This window comes from Zosterops lateralis, assembly GCF_965231275.1.
Source record: "Zosterops lateralis genome assembly, chromosome: 3".
Taxonomy (NCBI): Eukaryota; Metazoa; Chordata; class Aves; order Passeriformes; family Zosteropidae; genus Zosterops; species Zosterops lateralis.
Window position 1 is genome coordinate 20,531,318 of NC_139764.1, and position 11,609 is coordinate 20,542,926.

General features: G+C 44.7%; 1 long non-coding RNA gene across 1 annotated transcript in view; it reads right to left on the bottom strand.

Moving 5' to 3' along the window:
- LOC310907812 overlaps positions 1 to 8,447 on the bottom strand; it is a 111,866-nt gene extending 103,419 nt beyond the window's left edge. Inside the window, exon 1 of the long non-coding RNA XR_014589729.1 lies at positions 8,333 to 8,447. This is a non-coding gene — a long non-coding RNA (uncharacterized lncRNA). The remainder of the gene's footprint in view (positions 1 to 8,332) is intronic.
- Between the last annotated feature and the right edge of the window lie 3,162 nt (positions 8,448 to 11,609).

Consider the following 11,609-nt stretch of genomic DNA (forward strand, 5'->3'; position numbering starts at 1 on the left):
AAGCACAACTTCTTCACTAAAAGCCAAACCTAATAAAGAGTACTCCTTCTCCAAACTCTACAGTAAGGAACAGTTTCTCCAAAGAAAGAGACAGGAAACCAACTCTTTGAATCTCAGGAACCTGAAAAGCCTCCTGAACAGCAGTGAAAAAGAAACAGCAGCAACCAGGCATCCTCTTATAGCATCAATTTTCTCTCAGGTGTTTTGTTTAGGACACACCTACCTCTATCTGGTCACCCATATGATAACCTCCAGCTGGCTTTCCTCTTCAAACAGCTGTACTTCTCTACCTTGAGCTTTTTCCTGATTGTACTATAGAATGGGTCTTCTTCCATCTCCATGAGAAGCAAGTCCTCATGGCACCTCTCTGATTGCACTGCAGGTGTTGGATGACTTTCTAAGAACATAATGATCTCTTAACTCCCCTGCCACTAAAGCTATTTGAAAAAAAAAAAAAAAAAAAAAAAAACATGTTTTCCCTACACTACTGTGTGTTGGTAACAATCAAGCTGTGAGACTTCTATGAAAGGCATTGAGTGGTCCTTCTCTGTACGTGCCTGTCCCTACAAATACACCAGGGCTCCATTCAGTATTGGCAGAATTTTCTCTTCTGGAGTGCTATGACTTCACATGCTTCTCTTTTCCTTCCTGAAAAAAGGAGTTATTTCCCTTATGATGGGATGGGGAACAAAGCCTGAAAGAGTATCCTGCCCAAAAATGAGGGTGTGGTATCCCTGGGATAGACCACTAGTGGTGAAGCTTGGTCAAAGATCTCTGAGATACCCCCTCGAGCACCACTGTCCCTACTCTCCTGGAGTTCATCAGCTGAGAGTGGGAGATGAACCTACGTCCTTATCACGCTAAATATTTGCCATTCAAATGAGTCTGTGAGCTCATCTTGAGTTCTCTGACCTAGTCAGACACCTCTGCTCTGGTTCTGGAGATCAGTCTCTTGACATGGTTCATGCTTCCACAGAAATAATTATTCCTACAAATGGGTTTAGGCAGGCAGGAACATCTCTGGCCTACCCACGCATGGAGATTATGGCCCTTCAGAAAGCAACCTTCAACCTCCTGAAGAGATCAGGAATCCCAGACTTTCGTGGGTGATGTGGTAGGAGAAGGACTCTGACACAAGGATGAATATCCTCCAAGGGAGCAGATGTGGCACAAGACCTTTGGAAAAGTCCCAGCAACCCTGCCTGCTGGTGGGGGAGGGGAAATCCTGCTTACAACAAGATGTTCCTTTCTGCAGAGGAAGGTGATGACAGCTGGGATGAGGGAAGGACAAAAAAAATGCAGTGCAGCACCCTGTGTGGGAAAAGGTCGCTCCCCTGCCTGCCACAGCCCAGCTCACACTGGGAGCCACCAAATGGGTCACTGGCCCCAGGCAGCCCACACACCTCTGTCCCTGGGCAATTTCCATCTACCTACATTCAGGGCTGGCTCCAGGGATGAAAAAGCAGCAGCTCTTTCCTTGGAGGCGTGGGCAGAGGAGGCAGGAAGAAGTGGGGAAGGCAATGGCTGCCTCTGCCAGCTCCCTCCACGTCTGGGCCATGGCTGAGCATCATCAGGAGCCACATGAGTGGGAGGCTGCTGCAGCTCCTTGGTTCAAGTGAGCTACTACCACTACAGGGCAAGTATCCCACCTGCTTTGAATGGCTTCCTTGTCTCCTTAATTCCCTCCTCTTCACTCTTTCTTGCCCATTCCCTCTAGTTTCAGGGAAGAAAAGAGAAACACAACAGAGGGAGATATTAATGAATCAATGTCATGGTTGTTTATTAAGTTTTACCTGTTCAGCAACAAATCTATGCTGTGCCTGTTGCTTTAATTAGCTGTCTCTCAGTCAGGAAAATCAGGGCTGTGAAGAGCTGATATGGTGCTGAATAATTGTTTGGGAAATAGTTCTTGGGGTTGGACTGGGAATTTTGTTACTGCTGTTAGCAAATACTTCCAAGTCACCAGAAAGAAGCAGGGCTGGGAGACCAGCAGTGGGATCCTGTGCTAGGTGATGTGGGGGAGGCTGCCACCAGCATGCAACATACAGTGGCTTAGCTCTCCCTTCCCATGCTGGCAGTAATGCCCATAAAGAGTAGGGAAACTGGGGCAAGAAGGGACAAATTTGAACATGAAGGGGGGCCAAGAGAAAGTTAATGACTATCAGGTTGCTCTGTTGCTCTGCTCTTCCAGTTCATAAGGAGAAGGAAAGCCTTGCCCAAGCATGACCCAGCACTGATACGAGAGCCCTCTTTCATCTATTGTCTCTCCACATACACAAAGAGCAAACCATACTTTCCTTCAGTTTGAGGAGAGAGGAGAAGAAAGACACATTTATTTCAGAGGGAGACGCCAGGCATAAGGACTCTGTCTTATTTTGTGCAATGAGCACCTAACACCAGATGACATTTGCCTTTCAGCTGGGTGGGTGGCTTTTACCTTTACGTGCACCATACACAGCCAAGGCTTTTGCCACACACAGGGAGACACTGAGCCTGAGGTAAAACCTTGGAGCAAAGTGCACGGCAGCAGGAGCAGCCCAATAAGTAGAGCCTTCACTGAGAGGTGTGAGAAAGGAACAGGCAGTGTATCAAAAGGGTAGGTGTTTCATCATGTGAGAGAACAGCCCACAAGGAAGCCAGGAGTAAATCTATTGTTGCTGGGTGGGCTTAATGGCTCCTGGAAATGGAATTGTATATTCACAACTTTTTGGAAACTGGAACAACTTTTGAGCTGCTGTGGGTTAACCCATTCGTGCCCCCCTGGCCTTAGCCTTGTGCAAACACCCAGTTTTGTTTCCAGAGCAATTACAGGACACTAATGTGAAACACTTCCCAGGGGACAGCCAACCCAGTTTCTCAGCCCCCAAAGCCCAGAGCAATTTAACCAAGCACAGGAGATTTCAAGTACCTGTCCAGACCTCTATCCCCTGGGACATTAACCAGGATATTATCAGCATCCACTGATGACTCCTATTTTGCACCTTCAGAGGACTTGTCCTCTGAGTGCTTTTCAGCCAGACACAGAGGATTCCCCACAGAAGTGCAGTGAGCAGAAAAATACTATGGAAAATACAGGAGACACCCTGAGACACTCACAGGTGGTACCTGTGGGACTGGTGACAAGGCCCTTGAGATGCTGGCTGCAGCCTGACTGCACATTTTGGATTTTCCCAGCTCCTGTGGATGATTCACAGGCAGGGAAGGAGGTGTGAGATGCTCCCAAAGGTCCCCTGTTGGTGGTTTTTGAAGCTTGTCCCTACAGCAGGACATACTAAGGAGGTCACTGAGCCTACTGCCTGTTGCAGCCAGGCTGTGCATGCTGCAAGGATGCCATGGGACACATCTGCCCCATGGAATGACAGGCAGAGGAGCCACTCTGAGATTTGACTCTCTGAGAGCTCAGGACCACTGGGTGTCATGACTGTCCTGTGTGGGCTCACTGCCTCAGGTGGTGTGACACAGCTCTCCTGCAGATACACCTCCATCACCACACCAAACCTGTCTGCTACTGCACTCCCCAGGCCTGAGATACCTTTCTGGATCTGACTGATTGTCCCTTTAATTTATCTCTGCTTAGGAATTGGTTCTTGAATGTTTGTACACTGCAAATAAACCCCTTTAGTTGAGGCTTCCCAACCCTGTAGGCTAATGCTTTGACACAGCTCATCTCTTGGTGTCTGCCAGGCAATGAGTTGACATGTTTTGCAACAAGCAATAGAAGGCAGCACAAGGAAACCCCAAGCCAGGAAAGGTGGCAACCTACCCAGTCTGAAACTCAAACAGTTCCCAATTTTGATAATTATGCATTCAGAACATATTTTTTTAAAAAAAAACCCTTGTAGCAAGACCCACAGGGTGTGTTGATATTAAGAACCAAATCCTACTTCTTAAAATAAGTAGAGGGAGACAGCATCTCCCTTTTGCATCAAAACCTTGGCTCGTCTTGCTGGTTACATTGTTCTCCAGAATTCAAGCCAAGAAGAAATCTCATAGTGTCCAGAATAAAGATTAAATTTAAAATCCACAAGAGCTGGCAGGTTAACCCCAGCAGAGCCTGGAGATGTGTATTTAGCCTGTGTAAATTTTAATTCCACTATTTGACTGATACCTATGGGATAGTCATTCCTTCCAGCTCACTTGTGATTTCACATGGGATGCTGCCCTCCATTAATATTTCAGTTTTCCTTTCAGGAGGTGGAAGATGATTCACAGCACTTAGTATCTGATAAATGTAGGCAGCATCAAGACACACATACTAGTGTGTAACAGATGAATGGCCATGATAGAGAACAGGCTCATCAGAGGTCGTGTTAGAGCCAAATTTATGTGTGTGCACACATCCCAGGCAATACTGCAGACAGGAATGAATTAACTCCACAAGGAGAGCACCCTCACCCAAAGTTCCCCTTCTCGAGGCACAGGGAAGTGCCAAGGCATCTCTGCATTCACCCACTGCTGCAGCTGAGTAAGCCAACAGCCTGTAAGTGACACTGTGACTGCCCTTGCTGATCAGCCAGCCTCTGCACACTGAGTCTGGTCTTCTTTACTGGAAATAAAGATCATTCTGACCCCACTCTGCAGCTGTGCTGACTCAGGGGTCCAGCAACATTCTCACACATACTGAAACCTCTGTTGTGGCCATGAGGCTCTTGGAGCTGTACCTTCATGCCACAAACCTGACTAATTTCATACCTTTTGGGGCCTGGTGGCTTTTACAAAGCAGACACATTGAACAGAGTGTCAGGAAGAACTGTGGGAGGCAAATGTCAGCAGTTCCCTCGGTCCCATATGTGCCTCTCAGCCACACAGCTCAGAGTTCCTGCTGGCATGATTGCCTGATCGATAGCTTGGGTGTCTCCTGGTGCCCCAGCTCACTGGCTTTTCACCCTGCTGCTTCACCAACACAGCTTTCCTGACCCTTCTCTCTGTAAGTCTCACGTCTTTCAACCACAGCAATATATGCCATTCTCAAAAAACACAGGGAAATACATTTGTCCGCTTCTCAGAAACAACTGAGTTTGTTTATACAGCTGAGTCCATGTGTGAAGATGGGGAATTGAATTATTCACTGCATGTCTCAGACCTTGATGACTAAATTGGGATTTGCTTCTTTATCTTCCAGGAAGAAGGGGAGGTGGAGGCTGAGGCAGGGGAAAAGTCTAACAGAAAGAGGCCATGCTGTGTCCCTGTGCTCCACTGCTGGGAGCCCTGTGGATGCTATAATTAACCACCAATAGCAGGCAGAAGCTGGGTGCTACCATGGGAATCACAACCTCACAAGCCTTGTTATTAAACAGTCACGCATGGTGCTACCTCACTTACATCTCTCAGGGTTTGTTTACCTTTTTTAATAAAAAGGAACAATAACTCCCAGGCAATTTCCATAAGATTTTAACACGTCTGTGTTAAACATCAGACTGGAGCCTCTGGATTACAAAACAGAAACATCCAAGCTTTTTTATGCTATTGGAAAGGTGTTCTGAAGGGAAAGGCCTGGTTATGCACAGGCTATGGAATGTGCAATGGCACTCTGTGCTCCCCACAGTGACTTTGGGATGCACACAGAGATATCCTTATGGAGATCACCTGGCAGAATGGAAAAGATTGGGAACCTTTAATAAACTGACTTGTACAGGATATCTCAAGCTGAGTATGCACAGATAAAAATGTCTACATTGTCCTAATGCCCTCTGGAAGCTTTTGCATCTTAAAGAAATGAATCATGGAAGAGGTCCCATTGGGTACAGGTGAACTAAGCAGTTTCTCACTCCTTCCCTCTTTTGCCCTACTGCTCAGAGTGAAACCCTGACACCATTTAGCTGCTTGCTCAATGTTCAGAGAACCTGAGAAGATTCTGTACTATTCGTGTAAGCTTGCTGTGCATCCTTCCATTTCTCACCCTTTTATAACGAATAATCATTGGACAGAATGGATTGAAGTTTATTCTTTAGCTGAAAGACAAAGAGCCTAGAGATGCATGCACTAAATTGTCTTACCTAGAGGTGGAGCAGTCTTTCAGGATTTGAATGAGGCAATTACCTGAGAGAATGTTAAAAAAATTCCAAGATCATAGGAAATCTTGACCACAAGATATTAATTTTCAATATATTCTGCTTCCCCCAATATTCCCTCCAAGTGAGATTCAAACAAACTATGCAAGAAAAGAAAGTTTTGAAGAGATCAGAAAGAGAAAAGAGAAGCTGAGGAACAGCTCAGGAGAGCCAGAAGAGGGCTGGGGCAGTTGATGCCATGGCTGAAGACTGACAGGTGAAGGTTTTACAGAGCTCCTCTCCTTTCCTCAGAGCTTTGCTTCTACCACCAGGCAACCAGGCACTGCAGCACTCCTTGGAAAATCTTGCCATGGTCACCACCAGTGTTTGGGTTGTCCCCAAGTCCTGCTCTCCAGAAGTAGAAGGGTGCAGGTCCCCAGTGGTCCAGGAACTTCATTACCCATGAACTTCATGACTTCATGACCACTTATCCCAAGGCTATCCCACAGGCTTCTTTCAAAGGTTACCCGAGGGGACCATAGAACACTGTCCTTTGAACAAAAATTCATGGAACACACTGCATGCATAGAAATGTACAGACCCCAGCATGGGAATCAGAGAAAATATGAACAAAGATGGGTAAGAAAGGGGGAGAGAGGAATAAGAGTAACCAAACTGATTAATTCACATTTTCCTAGCTGAAGTACAATAGTCAGGAAAGCATTTGTTTATTTGTTTTCTTGTGGCATTAACAGATTAAAAAGCTTCACAAATCCTTACTACACTGGTGCTAATTCTGGAGTGATGGATTGGAGCAAACAGAAAAAAGGACATATTAAAGAAGCCTATTTGATTTTGGGTTGCTTCCAGCAAGTCCCTGCAGCATACTATGAAAACATCATTAGAAAATTTTACTCCTTCACTTCTATAAAGACTAAAGATATTGCCTCCTTACTCTAGTCCAAGCAATAATTAGTCCCACCCCAAACCATTTCATTTATTGATAAAATAAATAAAGCTCTCTATTTTCTCCTTTCTTCCCCATATACTGAACATAACCCAGACTGGATTCTCAAAGCTACAAGTGTAACAAAATTTACGGGTTGGCTTCATTACTTTATTAAGTAAAGTATTAAACACACCCAGTTTCTCTGCCCAGGATTCTTGGAGATTTTTATTTTGTATTTCAATATATGTTGGGAGTTTAATGAGTGTGAGGAAAGGACATACTCTGTGTTTCTTGCTTGTACTTATTTAGGTTGTAGTAATCCCCATTTCAAGTTTACACAAGGGCAGATGAAGAGTGCAACACAGTCAGGAGAGGCAGAAGTTAGCTACACCACTCCTCCCACTTTCCCTTTCCTCTCATTTGATGCTCTAGTCCATTTGACAAGTTACATCCATGAAACTGTCACCATCTGTTGAGAAACTTTAGTATTGTCTCCTGAGACAGACACATCAAACATTCTGTGGGTCCCATCCATCTCACAACATCCTGGAAGGACATACTGTGGACAGAGAAAGCTTTATAAAACCAGTCCCATGCCAACAGTGCAGTCAGAAACTCTGATTTCTCTGCTTTTTACTGCTTTTTTGCTAGATCCTTTCTGTTTCACAATCTGCAAGGAGATTCCCCCAAGAAAGAAGACAAGATGTTGCACTCCCCCTTCTTTTCTTCCCTGTGTGAACTTTTACAGTTGTTTTGGGACTCCATGTGTCACACTGCTGCAAATGAGCTGCAGTGTCATGAAGAGAAAGCTAGAGGAAAAATGATGGTGAGCTGGAAGGGAATATCTGGGAAGACCTCATGAATAGGCTTGTTCAGCGGAGGGGACTTCCATGGCATCACAGGTCCCAGCAGAACTCTCTGCCAAAACCAGATCCCCTTCAGATCCCACAGCAGTTCCCAGCACTGACTCAGTCTGGGATGTACTGACTTGTCCCAGAGATCATATAAAGATCATATAAATAAGTTCCAAAGAATTCACAGCAAAAGCACAATCCAGACTGCCCAATTAAACTTCAAAATTTCCTATCAAAACCTCTTCCCCCTGTATACAGCGCTAAGCCCTGCTACAAAATGTGGTACATGTTGTTTGCTAAATGGTGCTCTTTTTTTTTTCCATCAAGGAAAAGGAATTAAAAGCATTTTCATGTAAAAGACACAAATTAACAAAGCTGCCCAAGCCTGTTCACAGAGCTCGGAGTTTACAACAAGGACATTTCTAAGGAAGGCAATTCTTATATTACCAGCAGTACATTACTGAGAGAGAGCCTTCAGCAGGAGCTACCATTCCCTTCAATCCCTGAATCACGCTCCAGTTCCCCAGCCTGTGCCTTACCTGCCCTCTTCCAACACTCCCTTGCAGTTCTACTACTACAATTGCCAGAGAAACGAGCAGTCTGGAACAACGAGGCATGTTTGTGATTCATTCCTTTGTGCTGCTCATCGACTTTCTCCCCTGTGCATCCATCAGTGGTTACATCACTCTCCTCAGGCACTACATCCCTCCCAGGCTAATACCTTTGAATATAAAGCACATCTTGAGTTAAACATTAGCTACACACTAACTGGGGCTTGCTTTCTGACTGAATAATCAGCTTTAAACTAAAAGGTTTTCTGCAGTCAGATGAGAAAGCTACAAAGGAGCTGTTTAGCAATCCTCTTGAAAGCAAGCTTTCAGTATTGGAAACCAAATTCTATTTTATCTATTTATACTTGTCACTAACAATTACTTGAAAGCTCTATCAGCTTCCAGCTTTAATGATGTACTACCTGCTACAAGCATTTGGGAACGGGGGAGCAGATCATAACAAAAACAAAGTCATTTTAGAGTGGATATGTATTTCCATAAAACCAATGTAGAACAGAGTTCCAAGAAATATTTTCATGTGCATCTTGACCAGCTACTGAGATGATATTTGAAGTCATCTCCCATTTGTGCTAGGCTGAGTTGGCTTGAGTACCACTGCAGGAGCAGAGCACCTCAGTGTCTTATCAGAAAGGCAGCATTCATCTCAAACATGGTCTTCTAGAGGCAGCCTATCAAGCACAAGCTGATAGCAGAGATATGTAAAATCTGGAAGGCAGATACCATATATTTAATTATATTACAGTGAAAGGTGAGGTCTGGCCCCTTGATGCCTGTGACCAAGCTTCAAAATCCTGCTCCAACCCAGCAGCAGCAAAAGACAGGATTTCAAAGCTGTTTCTTGCAAGGTGTAGCATCAAAAAGGCCACCCACCCTTAAGAGTGAAATGAAGGACATTAGTTCTAGAGAGGTCTGTTGTCCATACTTGTTCACAATATATTAAGGCTGCCTGGCAAATGCTTGTTTTCTTCTCCAAGGAGCCAGCTCCAAGAACTGGGCCTTTGGAAGCAATTTTGAGGACAGCTGCCTGGTGGGAAGCCAGCAAGGAGAACAAAGCAAATCTTTGGAAGCTGAGGATGGTAAACTCTGTCACTGAAAAAGGAAAACACCTATCACTGGAGTAGGCTGTAGCCAACATCATAATCTCAGAGCATTGCTGAGGCTGCATTGGTCTCCCTGACCACCAGAGGATCAGAAAACATTAAAAAGAAATCTAGTTTGTCTAGCAGAACTGGTCCCTTTCTATGTCACTTGATTACAACACCAGGAAAAACATCAGTATGTAGATTATTTTCATTTAATATCAAAGTGGGCAGAAGTCACCCCTCATTCCCCAAGTATCTTCTGAGATGTGGGTGTGTGACACAGCCTTTCACCCTCTTTAGCACAGGGTCCCTGTTCTAGGCTGTGATGGAGGAAAGCTCTCAGACTTGGAGGATGGGACTTGACCTGCGTGAAGTTTGTTGTGGGGCTGCAAAGAGACTTTTCTGTGCCTAGCTCCTGAGCTGACTGGCTGATGGCACAGTGGTCTTGGATATCACAATTCTGTGACTCTTTGAAGTTCTGGCAATGAGTACCAATGCTTGGGATTACTGGAGCTAACTTATTCCTGTGCCTGAATGGGACCATGATCCATCAGAAGCTTCTTGAGGGAGCCCATCATGACCTTAGCGCATTATACATATGGGGCTGTGACCATGCCTTAGTAAGCTGGGTGGTTTTGGTCACATTTTTATGCTGATAGTTTGATGTGAAGCAGGAGCTGTGAAGGGCTTCTGTCCAAAACCCACTTCTGTAGGCATGATAACAACAACTGATATAGCAAACAGGGACAAAATCAAAATAATAGAAAAACAGGGAGATTAAAGAACAAGACAGAAAAGAAAAATCCTTTCCCATACTTTTCTTTTTTCCTCCTTTCTGTTTCAAAGCCTTTGCCAAGTGCAGTGCAGGGTTCAGATTTGCTGCTTTTCTGTCTTTGTTTCAGATGTCCTCTCTCAAGATTGATCTCAGCAGTCAAAAAGAGAAACAGCCTACATCTGAGGCCCTGTGAGACTGAGCACAATGAACAAACATTCCCTCACTCCACCTCTTCTCACTCCTGCCACTCTCTCTTTGAAATGGCAATAGGCAGGTCTGGCACCTGCAGCTGCTCTTGTGCATTTTGCAGGTGCACAGGAGCACTGGGCAGTGATGTGCCATCAATACCATCCAAAGCTAGGGAGGACAGAAAAACAGAATGCTCAGGGGAAAAATAAAAGAAAACCTACTTCTTCCTTTCCTGCTCTCAGCAATGTCACAGCTGGTGAGGACTTCCTAGGAGAATGATCACGATTTTCACCAGTGCCAATGAGAAAATGCTGACTTGCCGTTTCCCATCATAGTAAATCAATGGGAAAATTATCCAGCTGAAATATTAAAACAAGTTCTGAAAATTCAGGATGAAAAAGGACACAGGTTGGGCACAGAGGAATTCACAGGGACTGTTGATGAAGGCTGTATCCCTGTATTTCTCAAAGAATGCCCAAGATCCACTCATACCAAGAGAGATGCTCAAGAGGCAGCTGCATGCTGAGATCAGAGCAGTTGCCCTGTGACAACTAGGAAGAATTTGGTGAAAGTCCTCTAGGATGGTTATATAGCTAGAAAGCCTTTTGCTCCATAACCTCTGAATAATTCAGCTACATTTGAGATGTGCTCTTCTTCCAATCTCCTCTTACAAAGCACTTGGGAGGCAGAAAGATGAGGAGGGAGAGCAGCTCGAGGGGAGTGCTGAGGATTTTGTGCTATCCCCAAGCAAAGTGATTTTTTAAGGGGCTACACAGTTTGCTGTTTCACAGCCCCCTTGAGCTCTCCTCAAGGTGGATAATGACACATGTCACAGGAGTTTTCTGAGATCAAGTAGGAGTGAAAATGTCTCAGGAGCCTTTTACACAGTTCATCAACTCAGTGAGCACAGTTTGTGCCTGACTACCTTCCTTCACTGAAACCAAGGCTGTTTGAATGGGTAAAGTCTGGAGGTTATGTAAAAGCTATTAAAAATGTTTGCAATGAGAGAGGCACAGTGGGATTTTTTTATTATTATTGTCTAAAGGTGGCAGTTACTTTGCCTTCTTTCACAGCAAACCAAATGTTAGAAACTCCTGCACAGATGGTCAGTTTTGATGCATTTTTCCTGTCCTAGAAACAGGATTTGTCCATCAAATTCTCATCTGCTCTCCCTATTTTTTGTGATTTTTGTCTCTGT